This window comes from Canis lupus, chromosome 10 (genome assembly GCF_048164855.1).
Source record: "Canis lupus baileyi chromosome 10, mCanLup2.hap1, whole genome shotgun sequence".
In the NCBI taxonomy this organism is placed as follows: Eukaryota; Metazoa; Chordata; class Mammalia; order Carnivora; family Canidae; genus Canis; species Canis lupus.
This window is the reverse complement of record NC_132847.1, coordinates 15,630,540-15,650,493: the sequence shown is the minus strand read 5'-3', so window position 1 is coordinate 15,650,493 and position 19,954 is coordinate 15,630,540. Positions and strand designations below refer to the sequence as shown.

The 19,954-nt window shown below is 43.3% G+C and overlaps 1 long non-coding RNA gene across 2 annotated transcripts in view; it reads right to left on the bottom strand.

Moving 5' to 3' along the window:
- Nucleotides 1–3,005, bottom strand: part of LOC140641253 (uncharacterized) — a 46,548-nt gene extending 43,543 nt beyond the window's left edge. For both annotated transcript variants that reach the window (XR_012037798.1, XR_012037799.1), the window contains exon 1: nt 2,809–3,005. This is a non-coding gene — a long non-coding RNA (uncharacterized lncRNA). The remainder of the gene's footprint in view (nt 1–2,808) is intronic.
- Nucleotides 3,006–19,954: the final 16,949 nt, after the last annotated feature.

Genomic DNA, 19,954 nt, shown 5'->3' with positions numbered 1-19,954 from the left:
TGTTTATATTTTAAAAAATCATTCTTTTTAAGTGTACATTTGATGAATTTTTACAAATGCATTCAAGTATGTGTGACTCCTATCATCACACTTCTTTAAGCTTGCATAGTGTTACAGTGAATGAAAATATCTTTAATCTTGCAATTATCTTATGAGTAGCAAAAATATGATCTGCATTTACTATTTTGCAGGTAGAAACATTAAATTTGTGCAATGTAAGTCTCTAAATATACTATATATTTTTTTAAGCCAGTGGGGCCGTGCTTCATTCTTTTAATTATACCCCGGGTATCAACAAAGCCAGGAATTCCCGGTATTTCCTATGCTGAGAGGATTTGGCATAATCAGGTGGGAGCTACTAAGGACCTAAAAATACTGAAAAACTGCTTTAAAAAAATGGAAAAGCAAAGCATACGCACACAAGACTTTTTTTTGGCAAAACACTGAATTGGATTTCTCTTGCTCTTTCTCCTTTACCCCACTGCTCTGGTCAGCACCGCCAGTATACCAGTGGCAAGAGGTTAAGTTTCATAAAATAATATTAGAAAGTTAGAGCTTCTGGGAACCTTAATATATGAGACACGGAATGACTTTACAGTTTCTCCTCCCCTTCACTTGCCCATTCCCACTTACCCTCCTTGAAAACAAGTAAAGCCATGTTAGCACATATTATTGAGATTTTTCTGGTCTTCTCTATATCTATCTCATAGACATACTGCACCTCAAAAAAAAAACTGATCCCAGTGTAAAGTGGAAAAAAAAAATCAGTCACTTGGGCAAATGACCAGGAAAAATTATGCAAAGACATTGGACAGAGTTGCCAGCACAGGTAGTAATGGAAAGATACAATCTTTGGGTGAATCTACTTCCAGTTCACTTCCCAGTGACTCACAGTGTGAATTGGTGGTGCATACTTAGTTCATCTTTCCACACTTAGAGGTGCTCATCTGTAGGATATAACTAATGCGCGTCTTATGTGGCTGTTGGGAAAATTCAGTGAGAATAACTTGCTTACTAAGCAGAACTCCTAGCACATGGAAGAAGTCCCATCATTCCTCCTTAAAAATTAGTATCAAAACCCACTTGAAATAGTCACGGCTATTTATAGACCCATAACCCCACATTGAAATCAAATCTGCTTAGTAAGAAGACAGTCAAGAATGCTGACCCTTAGCAAAAGTATGAGACTCTTTTAAAAGTACAGATCCCCTCTGGGTGGATTTTGTGTCTCATAGCTTCTTATTTCAAGTAAACAAGAGCCTTTTGTGGTAATCTCTCCCACGTGAGCAATGGGAACAGATTGTCTTCCCATCTAAACCAAACGAGAAATTGCTTAAGTAAAGGTAGTGACTGTATGAATCATAAACCGCTTTCTCAGATAACAGCCACTAAGTAAGTCTGTGTACAAATTTGACAATTTTTATTTCACTGCCTTTTGACGGCCCTTTAGCAGGGTGCAGGAGAACAAGATCTGACTACAGCTTTCAAAAATTCATCACTGAATATTTGTTAACCTTGCTCCCCAAGATAGCTGAAGAACTAAGATAATGCCCTTCAAATGGAGATAAATTACAGTCTTTCAAAAGATTATCACGGTCTTAATCGAGTTTGCTCCAGCTGCTGAACAGCCTGTGACCTTGTTAGTCACACAACAAACATATCTGCTACTTTATGTTTCTATAGGTAGTTTGGTAGAACCTTTAATCTAAATGTTTTCTGCATACAGATGTTGGATTTACTTCCGTTACTGCTTTTGGAGATAAAACAGAAGATTCAGCTTATTTGAAGAGAGTGTATCAAGTGAGTTCAAGTACGGTTCAGATTTTTTTTTTAAATGTTTCATGTTACCATAATTTCAGAGTCACAGAAGAGTTGGGAGGGTAATACAAAGGCTACCTGGAAACCTCTCACTCAGATTCCCCAAAGGCTATATTTTATAGATGTGTGGTGTGATTTATTTATTATTTTTTTAAAAGATTTTGCTTATTTATTCATGAGAGACATAGAGAGAGAGAGGCAGAGACATTGGCAGAGGGAGAAGCAGGCTCCCTATGGGGAGCCCAATGCAGGACTCAATCCCAGGACCCTGGGATCATGCCTTGAGCCAAAGGCAGATGCTCAACCACTGAGCCACCCAGGCATCCCGTGTAGTGCGATTTAAAGGAAATGGAAGGTATCTACATTCAGAAACAGGCATTTGTCTTATATAATTCTGTGACAGTGTGCTACAGATAGTATGCTATACAGATGATAAAAACATAGGGGTTTCACAATTAAAATGTTCAGGGGAATGTTAAGAGAATCCACATTCGTAATTTCTTTGAAAGAAATCATTTGCCCAATTTTTCTACATAAATGTAACTAACTACAGGTATAGGAACAGATTCCAGCATATGGCCCGGTTTGTGAAAACTACAATTAGTACATCTTGGGAAATGAAAGCACTTTTATCCTGAATATAATGTTACAATAGCATGGAAGTCAGCACGTCGGGGGTTCCAGAATGTCAGCACATCAGCAGTTATGCCGAAGGACCAACTTTCAACAGAAGGGAGGGAGAGTTTGAATGGTATTAATTATTAAATAGTAACGTTTCATCCTCGATGCTTATTGTCTCTGCCAAGGGAAAACATCTGTGGGTGCTGAGAGCGGACAGATTCGGAGCATCCATACCAATTCTGTTAGGTTTTGACAAAGCCTCCCAGGGAACAAGGTAATCTGGGAAGCTGAGCATTTATTCTCGCACTCAGACTCTTAACCTCTCTGCAAATAGATGACGCTGGTACCGAGAAGGACTTTATGACTTACCCCACGGGGCAGAGAAGAAAAGGACGACAGCTTCCTCTGCACTTCTGCTTTGTCAGGGCTACTTGGAATGAGCACAGTGTCCATCATCCCAAAGGAGAAAAGTCACATCTTGGCGTTGGCCACTCTAGCAGTGGCCACCATCCTTGTGACTCGATGCTTTCACTCTGTTCCCCACCTCCCCTTGCCTCTCCACATTAGTGTTCTTTGGTAAGTGTCCCTGACACTTTGTTTATCTTTCTTTTAAACATTCTGCCAAGATTGTGTCTGAAAATGAGGGAAAAAAAAAAAACCCTCCATATTTCACTTGTTAAATCTGTTGCAAAGGAAACAATTCAGCACCGTTCTCAAAACACAAAGCATGTTTCAAGTTTCTCTAAAGCCTCCAGCAAACTGTTGGGCTGTAATACAAAATGCAAAAAGGGACGAAATAAATTCTCATGCATATTGCTGCTTAGATGAAATCAGACTTTTATGTGATATTCTGCTGTCTCCATGGCTGAAATGGCATGCAGTCTTGAGGAAAAACACACTTCCCCTCTTAGCCTCACATACCCAACGCCCTCATCCTCTTCCTTTGAAAGAAGCATATTAATAAGAGATGGATGCTTATGGTGTCTCTCGGGAGGACTTTTGGGGAAAGCGTCTTTAGGGCTTCATAAATACAATCTGGGACTTCCTTAGGTAATCTAAGTTCATTAACCTAACTTGATTGGTTGCGAACATTCGGCAAGGAATTCTCTTCTTTTTCTGATTGCAACGGCACCACCACACATTCCTTTTGTTAGATTTCCCTAACTCACTTAGAAATGGGCGCCTCAAATGTCGTGTTTACCCAGCGTGTAATGCCAGTGCTGTGGCTGCTTGGCAGGAGGAAGTTTCTAAGGAAGTCAAAGACAACGTTTCGCAAGACAGTCTAAAGACTGCTTTTGAATTTTTGACTTAATTCACCATTGTAAATCTGATTTTCATGTTATCAGATTTCTGGTGCTTGCTTCTCATTAGCTAGATTGGTTGGATGCCCTTCTCTTCCCCCACGCCTGAACTTTCCTTGATCCCTTCACCTCCTGAGATTTGAACCAAGCCTCTTCTTCCCAAGATTTGGATAATACTTGGAAAGAAGATAGAAAACTTCCAACAGAATGACCTGAATTTTCCACTAATGTCTGTGTCATCCGGATATAATACTGATCAAGTTGTGACTGAAACTTGGACCAGTTTTAGAGATGTATCTCAACTAAAGAAACTCAGGCTAAAAAGTAACGTTCTGATTGTTATTGATGTCCTGCTCGCTCTAAACATCCAAGAATGTAGTTTTCATTAATTCACTTAAAGTCTCCTGTTTCTGTCTATATTTGCTAAGCCTGTAAACCCTGGGGAGCCTCTCTCTTCATTGTCCCATCATTAAGCTGTCATCATAGTATCTTATCATTGTCATCTTTGTCATTCACTCCATCTTCTTACTATTTGTTGTCCCTTGCGACGACGTGCTCTTAACACATTAACCCTTCCTCACAGAGCTTCTTTTTTTTTTTTTTTTTCTCACAGAGCTTCTTAAGATCTGATTCTACTCTAGCTGCTCCACCAAAAATGCCCCTGTAGGTCTTCGCCTCTCTACACCACCGTGCCTATGAGGTGGGTGCCCTCACACAGAGCCACATTGTCACGAAGTATTTCCCTTTCTACCCGCTATTACAAATCCTAAGACCCCATGCAAAGCCTACCATTTAACTCTGGGAACCGCTGAGACTTGTCTCTGAAGTTCTTATAAACAAGACTTACTATGAAATAAATACCGTTGGTAGTTAGATCATCGGCCCACATAGTTGTGTGACCTTACACATACCATTCCTGGACCTACTATAGTGGGTTGAGCAGTGTCCCTCAGAAATCCCTGTTCATCCAGAATCTCAGGATGCAGTCTTATTTGGAAATGGGATTTTTGCAGATATAGTTAAAGTGAGGATCCAGACAAGATGGTACTGGACGAAGGTGGCTCCTAAATCCAAGGGAGTGTCCTTAAAGGGACATAGACACATAAGGAAGAAGACTGAAGGGGAGATGGGAGCGATGCTGTCACAAGCCAAGGGACACCAGGAACCACCAGAAACTGGCAAAGGCAGGGAAGGGTTCTCCCTTAGAGCCCTTGAAGGGAGCACGACGCTGCTGACACCTTAAGTTTGGGCTTCGGGTCTCTAGAAGAACTATGAGAGGACAGCCCCCACCTCCTGAAAGTGTGGTATAGATTACGTGAGATAATACACGTGGAGGGTCTGCTACCAACCAGGTTCAAGTCTCTATGTATCAACCATTAGTGATTGTAGGCAACATTACTCAAATTTGTCTGAGCCTCAGTATAGTTTCATTGTCATAGTGGTTTTATAGTTAATATTGACATCACTGAACTAGAGCAACCCTCTGCGTAGACAGAATTGGTAACAATCGTATCAGCAGTTCTGTCCATTTAGCCTGTGCCAATGGTCCCCCAACCAGTCTCTCTCCATCTCCTTATGCTGCTCCGACGTCACGAGGAGGGATGATCCTAGAAAGGGAGCAGCCCCCACCTGCTCAGGATGATTCACCAAACTCTAAGCTCGATCTGTCCGGGAGTACTGCGAACGAAACATTTCTGTGGCCGATTCAGTAAGAGCTGGGGCTGACTGCCTCATAGAGGGCAGAAAATGTGCAGCCTAGAAACAAGGTAGTAGGTATTTGTGAATAATTCAATAAACCGCAGTGATCCTCAAGACCAGGTTGGTGGCTGTAGCCAGGCTATAATTTTCACACGTGGTGACCACAAGACGAGAACAGACCACGAAGGTATTGTAGAGGAATCAGGTCAGCGAGATATGTGACCTCATTATCAGCCGTTTATGCAGCAACCTTGAGTTTCCCCACCATCACCTGGCACAGGAGCAGCAGCGGAGGGGGTGGGGGGCACTGCTAGCTTCTGAGGGCACGAGGGGGAACACAACAAGTCCCCAAAGACGGGCACCAGAAGGCTGCCGGCGTGATGCCAGCTACTTGCTCAGCAAAGAGATCATCTGAGGGGATTGCAAAAGTTCCAAAACCTTGCCGGGGGGTTGGATAAAGTGATAAAATATTCCAGGTATAGAAAATATATGCCTTTGGAGTCAGACAGCCCTTGGTGTGAATCTGGCTTTGGCATGCACTTGAAGTGGCCCTGAAAATTACTTCTCTGAGCTTCACTTGACCCAAATGTAAACCGGAGATAAAAATACCCTACCTTGCAGGCTTGTCGTAAGAGGTGACTGAAGTTATATATGAAAGCTCCCTGGGACATAAGATTAGTAAAAAAAAAAAAAAAAAAAATTCCATCCTTGCTTCCTTCTTTCCTCTCCTTCCCCGAGTTCCTATAAAGTCACTTTCCCAAGATAAAGAAAGAACTTTCACATTCCATATAAAACAATCTCTTACTTGTTAAACATTGAGATTCAGATAGTCCTTTTCTTAGTAAAACTAGAGGGGATATCTCTTGCAGGCACCCCTAGATTTCCAAAGTTGGGGACCATCTGAACGTAAGCTCCCTCTGCACTTGTAATGGGGTAAGCCATCCCCTTACTGTGAATGAGAACGAGCCAGAGATAGATATGGATATAGATATATGTGTACCCTTCGATTGTTCTCAACACTAATTTGTGATGGACCAGGTATCCACAGAAAAGAAGCAATAAAAGTGGCAAAGCAAGAGTCACTAAGTTATCTGGGGGTCATAGAGCTGAAAGAGATAGAAAGATAAGGCACAGGGCCCCGAAGAAGTGTGCACCACCCGAGAGCAGGGAGAAACTTGGGGCCTCCAGGGAAAGATTCAGACTTCAAGAAGCTGGATGGCTTGGGAAGACGTTGGCTCTGGGTAACCAAAAACTCAGCCTAAAATGGTGGCAATAGGGGCTCCTGGGTTGGTCAGTGGGTTAAGCATCTGCCTTCAGCTCAGGTCATGATGATGGTCCTGGGATTGAGCCCCACAGGGCATTTGCTCTCCGTCTGCCTGCCACTCCCCTGCTTGTTCTCTCTCTCTCTCTCTCTCTCTCTCTCTTTCTCTCTCAAATAATAAAATCTTTTTTTAAAAAAAAATTGTGAAAACAATGGGTTTACTGGCTCATGCATGAGGAAGTCCAGATCCAGCTAGGGCTCCAACCTGTTGGAGGCTGTGGTTCAGCATATTGACGTGTTTTTCTTTTTTTCTTTTTTTTTTTTTTTTTTTGACATGGATTATTTTAGTCTCTTCTGTGCCAGATGAGTGTCTGCTCCATGCCAGGGCTCCCTGCACCTGGTGGCCACAGCCCCCATCACAGCTGTGGCTTGTGCTTGATCCCATTTTGTAGAAGAGGGGACCAGGCTTCTTGAAGTTCACTCACCTCCCAAAAAATCTATCTCTACTTTAGGGATGCCTGGATGGCTCAGCGGTTAAGCCTCTGCCTTTGGCTCAGGGTGTGATCCTGGAGTCCCCAGATCAAGTCCCACGTTGGGCTCCCTGCATGGGACCTGTTTCTCCCTCTGTCTGTGTCTCTGCCTCTCTCTCATGAATAAATAAATAAAATCTTTAAAAAAAATCTATATATGAACCGGATTTGGGTCCCATACTCATTTCTGTAGAGATAGGGACTCACCCTCCTCCACTGGGGCTATCCCCTTGGCCACGTGGGGGGTCAGCTTCCCTTGAGGAATGTGGGCTGTGTCAGGTGGCTCAGATACTTCAATAACACTGGAATGTATTGGGAAGAAGAAAGTATAAAGGGGTCCAGGGTGGGCCACCAGCCTTTTATACTGCAGAAGATTAGAGAAGTAAAATTTACAAATTTCTGACAGTTTTTCTTTCCTCTTGGAGTTGGGGCTGGGGAGGAGGGTGACAGTGTCACATGGAATTACTGGCAAAGTCAGATCTGGACATTTTTCTTAAGTCCTAGGCAGTACATTTGCTTTATTGTTGTGTGGTTTCGTTTTAACTATGTTACACTGTCTCTCAAACATGTAGTGCAAAACCCCCTCTCCCTCACAAGTGCAAACAGTAGGGATTTCCAATTCTAAAGTCCTCTCTACTCCACTGATGAGCCTGTGTATCATGTAGTCAGGGGTTCCGGGAGTTTGGTCCCCTCGTCCAGATCAGGGGTTCTTAACCTAACCAAGCAATAGGATCCCTTAGGATCACCTGCCAGAGATACTGATTCAGTAGGTATGAGATGAGGACTGTACATTTCACTGTATATTTTGTCTTACATGGCTTGAACTTTTTTAAATGTATATATGATTGTGTTCCTCTCTCTATCCTTCTCTTACCTTTTTTTTTTTTTTTAATGCTTCCAGGGTTTCTAAGGTGTACCCAGAGCTGATAACTATTCATGTATATGGTCAAATATTAAGCTTTGCATTGGATACTCTAGAAGCCAAAAGTATTGAGAACCCATTTTCCTCCCCCGGAGTCACAGGGGAACATATTGCCTTATTAGGTCAGCCCTCACACCTGACTCAAATTCTTGGACTCATTTCTTTTCTGGTTTCTGCATAGACCACAAAATGTCAAATACGGCCCATTTCTTGAAATGAAAAAATGTAGATGGCCAGAGATTTTTGTTGGCAGACACAGAATAGGGGAGTTCCCCTGAAGCCTGTCCAGCTTGCTTTTGAAAGGGTAAAGCAGAGGAATCGCTTGTAGGTAGAATGAGCTCTGTGCTGTTCCCACTGGCCCATGGACACGTTTGTCTCAATGACACACAGAGACCAGAGTAAGAGGATCTCACTGTAAGTGCTCTTCCCAGAGTCTCTTCTAAATTGATCCGAGGCACTGCTTCTCTTTGAATTACAACCTGAAGAAGCAGGGATCACTAACTGGATATTTTAAAGCCCTTCTCACTGGCAATTTGAAGATATCAGAAGTTTGGTGGAGGAGATGTACTTACAAGTCATTAAAATGGTAGACATTGTTTTTGGAAAGGACCATGCTTTATTCCTCTTTTGTCGCTAGTTATGGTCTGATAGAAATCCCCCACAGAGCAAATTCAGTAGAGCCAAATGGTCATCTTCACAAGAATAGGCCAGACCATTTGTGGACGGAGCAATTATTCCTTTTCCCCTTTGCTTTATGCAGGATATTTTTTAACCTGCATATACATTGCCTGACAAGTCTCTAGGCATACCATATACCGCGAAATGTGTGCAGTACAGTGAGTGACTCAGTCTGGGGAAACATGGATCTGAGCTGTTGGTGCCACATTTCCCACCAATTTTGATTACAGTTACTCTGCACCTCAGGCCTGGGTGAACACCCACAACGGACAAAAGATTCAGATTAGTTCTAGGAACTGATAAGAGAAGGTAGAAGAAAGGAAACCAACATTTTCATAAGACTACTCTCGCCATGAATTGTTGATAGGAAGGAAGCCAAATTTTCTGGTTCTCATTTTTTTCTGTTCTTACCCATCCACCTAGGCCTTGAATGTCTAAATACACCAAATGTGATAATTCTTAAGAGCAAAACAAGTTATACAAAATACATATTTTTTAATCAAATGAAAGCTGATATATAGTATTCTATACTACTTTAAAAATTAAAGATTTTTTTCCTTTCATTCAAAGGAGGGAGTGGAGAACTAACATGTTGAGTTTCCATTGCGATTCAGATCTATGTTAGATTTTTCTGTTACTCTATTTAATCCTTGTAACTATCCTGCACATTAGTTATATTGTATTATTTAATATTAATCCCAGATAGGGTCTACTGGCTGTCTTCCCTTTTAGGGACTCTTGCAGGCACTGAGGACATTGTGATCCCACCAGGAGTTCAGTCTGGTGGAAAAGACAACCTAAGAATGACTAATTGTAAAGCAGATGGAAAGGTGTCTTCATAGGTATGGGAACAGAAGTCTGTGGAAGAAAGCGTGTTAACATTTAAACCTCTTTAATGTGGGGCTCCTGGGAGGTTCTGTTGGTTAAGTGTCTGACTTGATTTTGGCTCAGGTCATGACCTCAGGATCCTTTGATGGAGCCCCACATTGGGCTCTGTGCTTAGTGGGGAGTCTGCTTGAGATATTCTCTCTCTCCTTCTCCCCTCTGTCCCTCCCTCACCACCCTCCCACCCTGCTCACACATACACACACACACTCACCCTATCTCAAAAAAACAAAACAAAACACCCAGAAATAAATATAAAATAAATCTCTTTAGTGTATACACCAATCAAAATTGTGCACTTACCTTACTGGCAAATTCTGAGGTAGCTGCAAAGGAATCCCAATATATTGATATAATTGATTTACCAAAATTTTTTTCTTTTAGGGAATATTACAAAAGTTCCTGAATCCCTGTTTTATTTCCAATAAAGTAACTTAAAAAATTCTTTTTTTTTTTTTAAAGATTTTATTTATGAGAGAGAGACAGCACAAGCAGAAGGAGGGGTAGAGGGAGAGGGAGAACCAGATTCCCTATTGAACAGGGATCCCTGTGTGGGGCTCAATCCCAGGACCCCAGGATCACGACCTGAAGGCAGACACTCAAGTGACTGAGCCACACAGGTGCTTCCTTTAAATGTTCTAAAGAGACTTCATTTATTCATTCAGAATCCCACATTCTTTTAAAAATAATTTCACATTTACAAAAGTACATACAATTGCACAGGGTAAATAAAAATATTTGGTAGCAACATTAGTGTATCTATCTGTATCAGTTTCCTCTTAATATCTATTTCCCATTCCCCACAAAAAAAAACCGTTTCCTTTTTCCTGGTTTCAAATCTGTTTTAAGTCACTGTAGCTATCCTGGTTGCCTTGGGTTTCCTCTGGAACCAATGTGGTGCCTTGTACAGACCCCAGACTGCCTGACTTATCTGCACTTGAGGACCGTGTCTCCTTTTCCACCAGAACAATGAAGTCTCTAAACTACTTAGGCAGAAACTTTTGTCCCAAACAGATCTGTTTATCAGAGAGCAATTGGGTTGCATGTATAGAAGCTTCAACAAACAGGATATTCCTTCTCAAATTTATGGCCTCTTGGCACACACAAGAAAGCCTCCCAAGGAAGTGTGTGATTCTCAAGGAGGCCAGGGCGCGTCATCAACCACAGTTGCTGAAAGGAACAGTCTAGGCATTGGCACTTCCTGGTTGAAGTACAACGATTAGTGCCTTTTTAAAACGTGTGCAACTTTTGGATTAATTTCAGGATGGGAAATCATTAGCATTCTTAATTTAAAGAGGAAACCTTTGGACAAGAGTTTGCAGCTATAAATCAATAATAAAGATTTTCTCTGAATTATGATGTTTTTACCTGACTCTGATATTGGATTTTTTTTTTCTCTTTTCCTTTTTGAGCCTTTGAATTTGACTTAACATACTGACTCTGTCAGGTTCCTGCGGTGAATTGATAATGAAATTAGGAGAGACAGGGTCCATTGACTTGGAAGACCAATGCCATTAGTTAAGTCTTCTCTCTGTCTCTGCAACTGGCTTGACATCCGCTTAGTCACCTTGATTTTGGCATTTGCCTCTGACACTGACACACCAGAGAACAGAGCTCGGAATGGAGATGAGGAGGCAGCATGGTAAATAGATGTTATAAAAAAAAAAAAAAAAAAAAAGAGGTGAAAATCAATACTTCCATTAACATCTAGAAACAGACTTTTCAAAGAACATTTATATGTTTAGCTGACAGTAATGTACCAAGACTAGTTCCTTTTAGGGTCACAAATTATGTGACTACCATTTTGGTGTTGCTTCGTTGCCTCATTTTGCCAAGAAATGTCACCAATAGAATTTTAAAGTAAAAACAGAACCAAGCAAACAAACCCTTGCCTAGTAAAAAATACTGAAATAATGGACACGTTTCAAGAAAGAAAATACAATAAGATTCTAGTGCCATACATGAAAATTATTAGTAATGTGCAACAGAATAGGTATTTTCTTGATGTTGGTTGTACTAGGCATTGATTTGTGTGTGTGTGTCCTTGTAAGATCATTATTCCTATAATGCGTGTAACTGAGATGCCTGCATTGCAATGAATTCTAAATCCTGCTTTGGTTTTGTTTCATTATCCTCTTATCCTCAACGTTAGATTTAATTCCTGGCTTCTGCATTTCCTGGCTCTGTGACTTAGAGAAGTCAAGCAACTTACCTAATGACTTAGAGAAGTCAAGCAACTTACCTAATGCATAGTTGTCACATGTGTTAAAGTGGCATTTGGAGAATAAGCGATTAACATGTGGAAGGGTCTCCCACAGTGCCTGGTGCACAGGAGCATCTCAGTGGATTTTACTCCCCCCCCCCAATTCCCTCTGTGCTTCTTCCTTTTCCATTTCTTCTATGTTAGTTCCCTTATCTCCTCCACATTACCATCTCCCAACTGCACCTGCAGAGGAGGCCCTCTAGCCAAAGGGTGATGGTAGTCAACATCTTTGGTAAGCGATTGACCTGATAACCTTCTCTCCAGTAAAGGAGGCTGGGTATACTTCTCCCAAGGCTGTCACCACTCCTACGTCACTGGCAATCTTAGCTAGCGCTAGTGCACAGGAGCCAAAGCTTGGTAGGACCATCCATCATATTAAGCAGTTTGAGGAGTGGACCCCTCTCTCCTCAGAAACTGAGGTCCTCAACGCAGCAGATAAAGAGGTGTGGATTATCAGCTTGGACATGGAAGTCACAGTTACCTTAAACTTGATTCTGATCTTCAAGAAAGGGCAGGTTTAGAACAAAAAAATACTGAGGCACCTGCATAGCTCAGTCGGTTAGGCGTCCAAGTCTTGATCTCGGCTCAGGTCTTGATATTATGGTCGTGAGTTGGAGCCCCACATTGGGTTCCATGCTGGGTGTGGAACTTACTCAAAAATAAAAAATAAAAAATGAAAATAAAAAAGAACAAAAGAAGTGCTGAAAAACCTGGGAGGAAATGAGGTCTTTGAATTCAGATGAACAAAAAACAGGAATATCAATCGGTATCTGACATGCATTTTAAAGTTTAAAGGGACACCTGGGTGGCTCAGTGGTTGAGCATCTCCTTTGGCTCAGGGTGTGATCCCAAGGTCCTGGGATCGAGTTCTGCATATGGCTCCCTGCGAGGAGTCTGCTTCTCCCTCTGCCCATGTCTCTGCCTCTTTTCTGTGTCTCTCATGAATAAATAAATAAAATCTTTCAAAATAAAAAAATAATAAAAAGTTAAATATATATATATATATATATATTTAATCTCGTGGCCAGAAGGGTTCCAAAAGGTATAGATAGGCCCAGAAGGAATAGAAAATGAAATTCTAACTGTACAATAAAAATTAGCCGAATATGGGAGAGAAACTAAAGAAATCAATATGGTTGCTTAGAGAACTCTCCTTTGAGCTCTGATTTTAGAAAGCCTGTTGGAAAGATCAAAGACCTTACAGCCAAGAACAAAAGCAATGCAATGGCACAAACCCCAAAGAATGGTATCATAAAGGATAAAGTAAAAAAAAAAAAAAAAAAAAAAACAGCTCAATTTTGCTGGGGGAGAAAAAAGATGACCAAAAAAACAGCTGGACCTATGTATAAGGAGCAAGAAGAGGTAGAAAGTGTTAGTCACATTGTTGCATTCATGATGTAAGGTCACTGAGACAAAGCACAAATAAAATTATCCAGCTTTTACTTTGCTCTGTCTTCTTCACCAGAGGAATGGACTCAGACTGCAAACATAAAGATGCCTGGCAGATGTGCCCAAGCCTGAGAGTTGACCGTGGTAAATGCGGTGGCGAGCCCCCCATGACTTTCCATCAGGGAAGGCTGGGGACATGCATGGGACCACAGGGGTGGCACAGCCAGGATCTGGGCTACTACTGCAGAGGTCCGGGCACGAGGTGATGAAGAGGAGGTGCAAGGGGCAGAGAACCGAGGTAGCAGAGGGAATCCGGGAGGATAGAGTTTGCAAAACAGCCTGCTGCAAAGGCTCTGGAAGAGATTTGGATGTGCTGCCAAGGTGAACATAGGAAGGGAAAGGATTTCACCAATTTTTTGTGGAAGCAGAAAGCAGACAGGGGAGTGGAGGATGTGAGCAGAATGCAACCACACGAGCCCAGTCTTGGAGACAGAAGGCTGGGGTATGTGTAAGACGTAGGGAGAAGCCCGGTGTGCCAGAGTCATGGGTTACGTTCGGGAAAATAGCTGAGCTATTGAGGAAGGGATAAAGTCTAGGTCCAGAAGCTTTTTTACCTGTCAGAGAGGCCATAAGGAGGGTTCCACATGCCATAAGGAGCTATGGATGAACGGGGAGGTGGGGGGCGGGGGGACTAATAGTGCCATACCTGTTCCGGAGGGCACCGTGTCACTGGTATATACAGCACCAACCTGAAGGAATCAAGTGTTTTCTAAGTTTCTTCCTGCTTTGTGTGGGACTGTCTGATTTATGGTAAGACAGTTGAAAATGAACACTACCACTTCTTTCCCTATTAAGGCAGGGAATCAGGGTGACTTAATTGCTCAATTATAAGGAGTTCATGCTAATAAAGAAAGCCTTGTAGGGGACGCCTGGTTGCGCAGCAGTTGAGCATCTGCCTTCAGCTCAGGGCGTGATCCAGGGATCTGGGATCGAGTGCCGCATCGGGCTCCCCACAGGGAGCCTGCTTCTCCCTCTGTCTATGTCTCTGCCTCTCTCTGTGTGTGTCTCTCATGAATAAATAAATAAAATCTAAAAAGAAAAAAAAAAAGTCTTGGAGTCCACCAGAGCTTATAATCAGGCTTCCTAAGGTGGTCAGGGGGCAAGAAAACTTCCCCAAGGATGTGATATATGGGTTAGGAACTTGCAGGTAAGTCAAACTTAGCTTTAAGTACTGCACACACTGTGTTAGTCTTTACTGTGATCTGGGTGCCTCATTTTCAAGAAAAGTGTTGCCAGGTGGAAGTCATGCCACATGAGGAACCAGAGACAGCTAGCCAGGAGTCACTGACACAGCCCGAGAGCAGCTTTATTGGTTCTATGGACCCTTCCTCTATGGAGGAAGAATTTGATCTAATGCTGAAGGAGCGTAGCATTGAGATCAAAGTCAGGGACTCTAGACCCAAATATCTGGATTTGAATCCAGGCTCAGAGCATGTTTTAGCAATCCATTATTTTGTTGTTGAACAAAGTAATCTGAGTTATCTGGAAAAAAAAAAAAAAGCCTCAAGTGTTTAACCAGAGATTAGACAATCATCTGGAAGAAACGAGAGCAGACACGTGCCTTGGTTGGATGCATGAATTGGATGTTATGGAGGCCTTCTGACTTTCCGATTCCATAATTTCGTGTATAAGAATGGGAATTTGCCTGGGTGGCTCAGTCGGTTAAGCAGTTAAGCATCTACATTAGGCTCAGATCATGATCCTGGAGTCCCAGGATTGAGCCACACTTTGGGCTCCCTTCTCAGCCTAGAGTCTGCTTCTCCCTCTGCCTCTCCCCAACCCTTGCTCCTTTTCTCTCTCACTCTCTTTCAAATAAATAAATAAGATCTTAAAAAAAAAAAAAAAAAGGATGGGTATTTCAAGAGTTCATTTCAACTAATAGGGGTGTTCTCAGTAGCAGATTATTTATTAAATGTCCTATGGAGGATTAAATGTCCTCATGAGGAAAAAAATACCCATTTTTTAGATTCACAAGACCACAGGTCTCAGGCTTGGACCTAGCTGTGTATTTCACCTCGGGTTGAGTCAAATCCCAGGGAAAACCGTCCCAGTATTCACGGGACAGATGCAAACAAAGACCACAGGTTGTTAAAGGGGCCTTCATTCCAAAACACAAAACCAACCGTGTGCATCTACTACCGGACTGCCACAAGCATTTTTTAAACACTCTTGGTCATTCGTGAACTGAAGGCATTATTTTATCATCGAGTCAGCAATGAGTGATGAAGGATCAAGGAAATACGGGTTTCTTTTTTTTCTTTCCCGGGTTTCCCTCAAGATTCTTGATCTCAGCGTCAGCACTGATAATCTGTGGGTTATCTGGGTTCTCGAAAGGCAGAAAAGAATCAAAGGAGATTTAGAAGGAAACAGCATTCCGCCAGGTTGATTTGCTCAGTGGTTAGAGAAACAGCAGCTACACTAAGCACCAGAATGGTCAGTGCAATTAATGCAATTAAACTAATTAGTCCTGGCAGCTGTAAGGTCAAACAGAGGTAGCTTTGTCACAACAATCTGCCACTGCAAAATTACTGACATTGCCAACTAAATTATATTCTCTAAATTGTTGCCTTAATGCTAAATAAATAAAGTTATGCTAATGTGGGGACTGATTACAGATTGAAATTAGCACAATTGCTTGTTATACAGTCTGCTAGGGTTAACATTTTTTAAAAACATAATTAATGGCCTTTGCTTACTGTCTCTGGTTACAGATCCTACAGCTCATTTGCATTCTTTTGCAATATGCTGACAGTGCTAAATGTCTCGGAAGAAAGATCTCATCTGCAGGCGGAAAATGCGTTTTTCACGTCATCCAGCTAAAACTTGTTATGGTTTCAGGCCAGTGTTAATAACAAGGATGACCAGAAAGGGAACGGATGAGAATGAGGCTAGAATCCGTTTTTCTTTTCAGCCTTGTGATCCAAGCCTTTTCTGGAGTCAATGTGAAATGTAATTGCTCTTTTGACCTCTATCTTCTCTCTCCCCAGGTCTGAGGAAGAGCTACACTGGTTGATTATTGCGGGAATGAAAGGCACCCTGACCTTGTCGGCCAAACGCCTCGCGGCTTTCAATGCGGCCCATTATCCCGAAGGCAGGCACCTCCTGGAGGGAGGCGCGGTCTGCAGGAGAGCGGCTCCCCGGGCAACCCGCCAGAAGGGGCTTCCGCAGCCGCCCTTCAGCTCAGACCTGGCCAGAGAGCTCAGGCAGCGACGGAAACAGCTGGGGGGCGGGGGGGGGCAGCAAAACGCCGGTGGCTCGCTGATGCCCACCCCCCCCCCCCCGCGTCCGCCGGGGCTGCAGGTCGGCCTGCGCAGGTGTGCGGAGGAAGGGCCCGCAGCAGTGGAAGCGCCGCCGCTCGTTTCCTCAAACAGGCTGTCGGCACCGCCCGGGTTTAGGAGGGCGCCCCTGTGCACGCCCCTGTGCACGCCGCACCAGAACGCAAGGCGGTTCTCTGGGGGGGGAAAGTAGGTCGGGATATTGAGTTGCAGCAATCGTTCGAGATGATGAATTATTCACTGCCCACCCGGTTGGATTAGGTTAGGTTAGGCCCACGCACGGCTCCAAGCACCTGCCGTCCTCCTCGACGGTCGGAGGAGCCTTGGTTTCCCGCGCCGCGGCCCCGGGGCCGCCTGCAGTCAGGTCCGGGCCCCGTGTTTGATGGGGTGCGGACGTCCCTGAGCATCGCTGGCCGGGAGCGGCGGGCGCGCCGGCCTGCTGGGGCCGAGCATCCCTGGGCCGAGGCCCGCTGCGCTCGAGCCTTGCCGTGGCGTCCAGGTGCGAGTTCTCCTTCCACCTTAGGAAGAGTACATTTGCCGTCGTCGTCAAGCCGTCGGAGTCTGGAATCAGCCACACTTGGCTTCAAGTTCCATTCTGGTACTCCTTTAAATCTTGCCGTCTTGGGAAAAACAACAACAAAAAAAAAGGCTCCAATTGTTCTGGGCTGAGGTTGGCTCGGTTCCTCGTACAGGAGGGGGAACTAGATGAACCCAAGACCTTCCCCAGCGGCATGTCGTCCTGTGGGACACATTGTCGAGCAGCCATTCAGCCCAGATTTCCCCAGGTCATCCCGACTCTAAATATCGGGGCCCCTCGTGCCCTTGAAAAAATACATATGCCCATCACATGCTGAATTCAGGAATCCCCAATCCCCCTCCCTATAAAGAGAGCCCTCCAAGGTAAGCAAAGAATGAAGGGTAAAGGCTGGGGACAATGGTTTTGTTTTGTCTTTCTTCTTCTTTTTTTTTTTTTTTAAAGTAGGCTCCATGCTGGGCTTGGACTCACCACCCTGAGATCCAGACCTGAGCTGAGACCAAGAGCCACCCAGCTGGTCCCATCAAAAAAGGGTATAATCATGACCCTCTACAGGTACAAAAATGAGTACGTGTGCGCAAAAATGAGTACAAATCAATGAGATTTGATCCTATTTACTAATCAAAGAGGGACCCAAGAGATGTTTTAACCAACTGAGAATCTGAAGTGACCTATTTGCAGAGGAGGAATATTGAAATAAATATGCAAATGGAGTAAAACTGGGTTTTTGGGGGGCCGGGAGGAGGGAGAGGAGGGAAATCCATTGAACCTCTACCAGACAGGAAGGTATCTGCATGTCTATCAGCTACCTAAAACATGTCAAGTTGTGAAACAACTCAAAGACAATGAAAGTCTCGAATCAGATAACAGGAAGGGTGTACTGTGGGCAGACCATGTATAGCTTTCCATTGAAGCAAATTCTTTTCTCTACACTGGAAATAAGTCATGTGGAGTATGGCATTTCATTGTGATTTGTGAGGCTTCCATGAGTATCTGAGGGAGGATCTTAGTGGGTCCTTGGTGGGAACAGCAATCACCTGAGAATCTTTCAAAACAGAATCCCCACCTCCAGCCTGCACTGGGCATTCTAATAAAAGCTCTGAACAATTAGAGGGCCTCTCCAGCTGGTTTTTGAGGCTGAAGTTAGGATTAGAGGAGCCCTAAAACTTCGACTGTGTGCAGTAGTATAGGTGCAGTATTTCTTATCCTTTGAGGAGCCTTGTGTGACTTTTCTTGATGTGGTTTAAGAGTCATGACACCGTTCAGAGTTTAGTTCAAGGGCTAAGGACCATTGTGCACATGGAAGGCACAAGAAAGGAAGGAAGGAAGGAGGGAGGGAGAGAAGGAAGGAAGGAAGGAAGGAAGGAAGGAAGGAAGGAAGGAAGGAAGGAAGGAAGGAAGGAAGGAAGGAAAGAAGGAAGGAAGGAAGGAAGGAAAGAAGGAAGGAAGGAAGGAAAGAAGGAAGGAAGAAAAAAGAGGGAAGAACACTAGAAAAATATAAGTAGGGGGGTGCCTGGGTGGCTCAGGAATTGAGCGGCTGCCTTCGGCTCTGGGTGCGATCCCGGGATCCTGGGATCGAGTCCTTCATGAGATCCCTATAGGAAGCCTGCTTCTCCCTCTATCTGTGTCTCTGCCTTCCTCGACATGTCTCATGAATAAATAAGTAAAATCTTTAAAAAAAAAAAAAATATATATATATATATATAGACCAAGAGGAATCAGCTGGTGCAGAGGCCTGCCAGGGATGCCTCCTGACAGAGCTATAGGGCTATGCTGTTAATAAAAACACCATTTTAGACTCATGCCAATAAAGAGTAGGAGTAAAAAGCTTGTTTCAAAAGCTCTTCCGCTTTGTAGATTTCCCACTTCCCCTGGAAATGGCACGTGATCATATGTGTTACACATTTATCAGGGAGCATGTATTATAATTCCATTATAATATATGAAATGTTCCCACACATGCTCTCCCTGCAATTTTAGGCTTTGGGTTTTTTCCCTCTCTTCCACACTTCTTCCCGACACAAAAAAATGAAAATTAAGAAAATCATCCATGGAAAGGCTAAATGTAGTTTTCCATTTTAATGTACTTTTAAGAACACACAGTATAGTAAAGGAGACAATTATTTATAGTTCTGAAAGGGAAATTTGTGAGGTTGCCAATTCAGGCTTAGCTCAGCAACTAAAATGAAATGTGAAGAGGAAATAAAAAATGAACCGTGGAGAACTTAGTGATAGTTCTAGGAAGTTGGGGAGAATCATTACAGATTGATAACTGGGATGGAGGAAAGACCGCAGGGGGTCAGGGCAGGCCAGACCTTCTACTTAGTGAAGCTCTCTGTGATTCCAAGATAACAATCTGGAGCCATTCTTGAGGTAAAATTTGAGGAAACCCGTAACCCTCACAACTCAAATGGGTCAATTCAAAAGGTGAGGCAATGTTACCTTGAGCAAATCCATCAGGAGCTGTGGGCCCCAGAACAAGAAGAAAGGCCCTGTGGTTTCCCTACATGACATAGGGCAGCTGGCCTGAAAACTCCCCGTGGGCAGAGCCGTCACTGTGTTCAGACAAGTCAGAAAGGATGAAGCCCATCAACACCTTGAACCCAATGAAAGAATGCTCCCTGGGCCTCTCTGGAGTCAACATTACAAATAAATTGTTTGGACCAAAGGAATAGTTGCTTTTTCTTCATTGTTTTAAGCTAAGGGATGAGGAGAAAT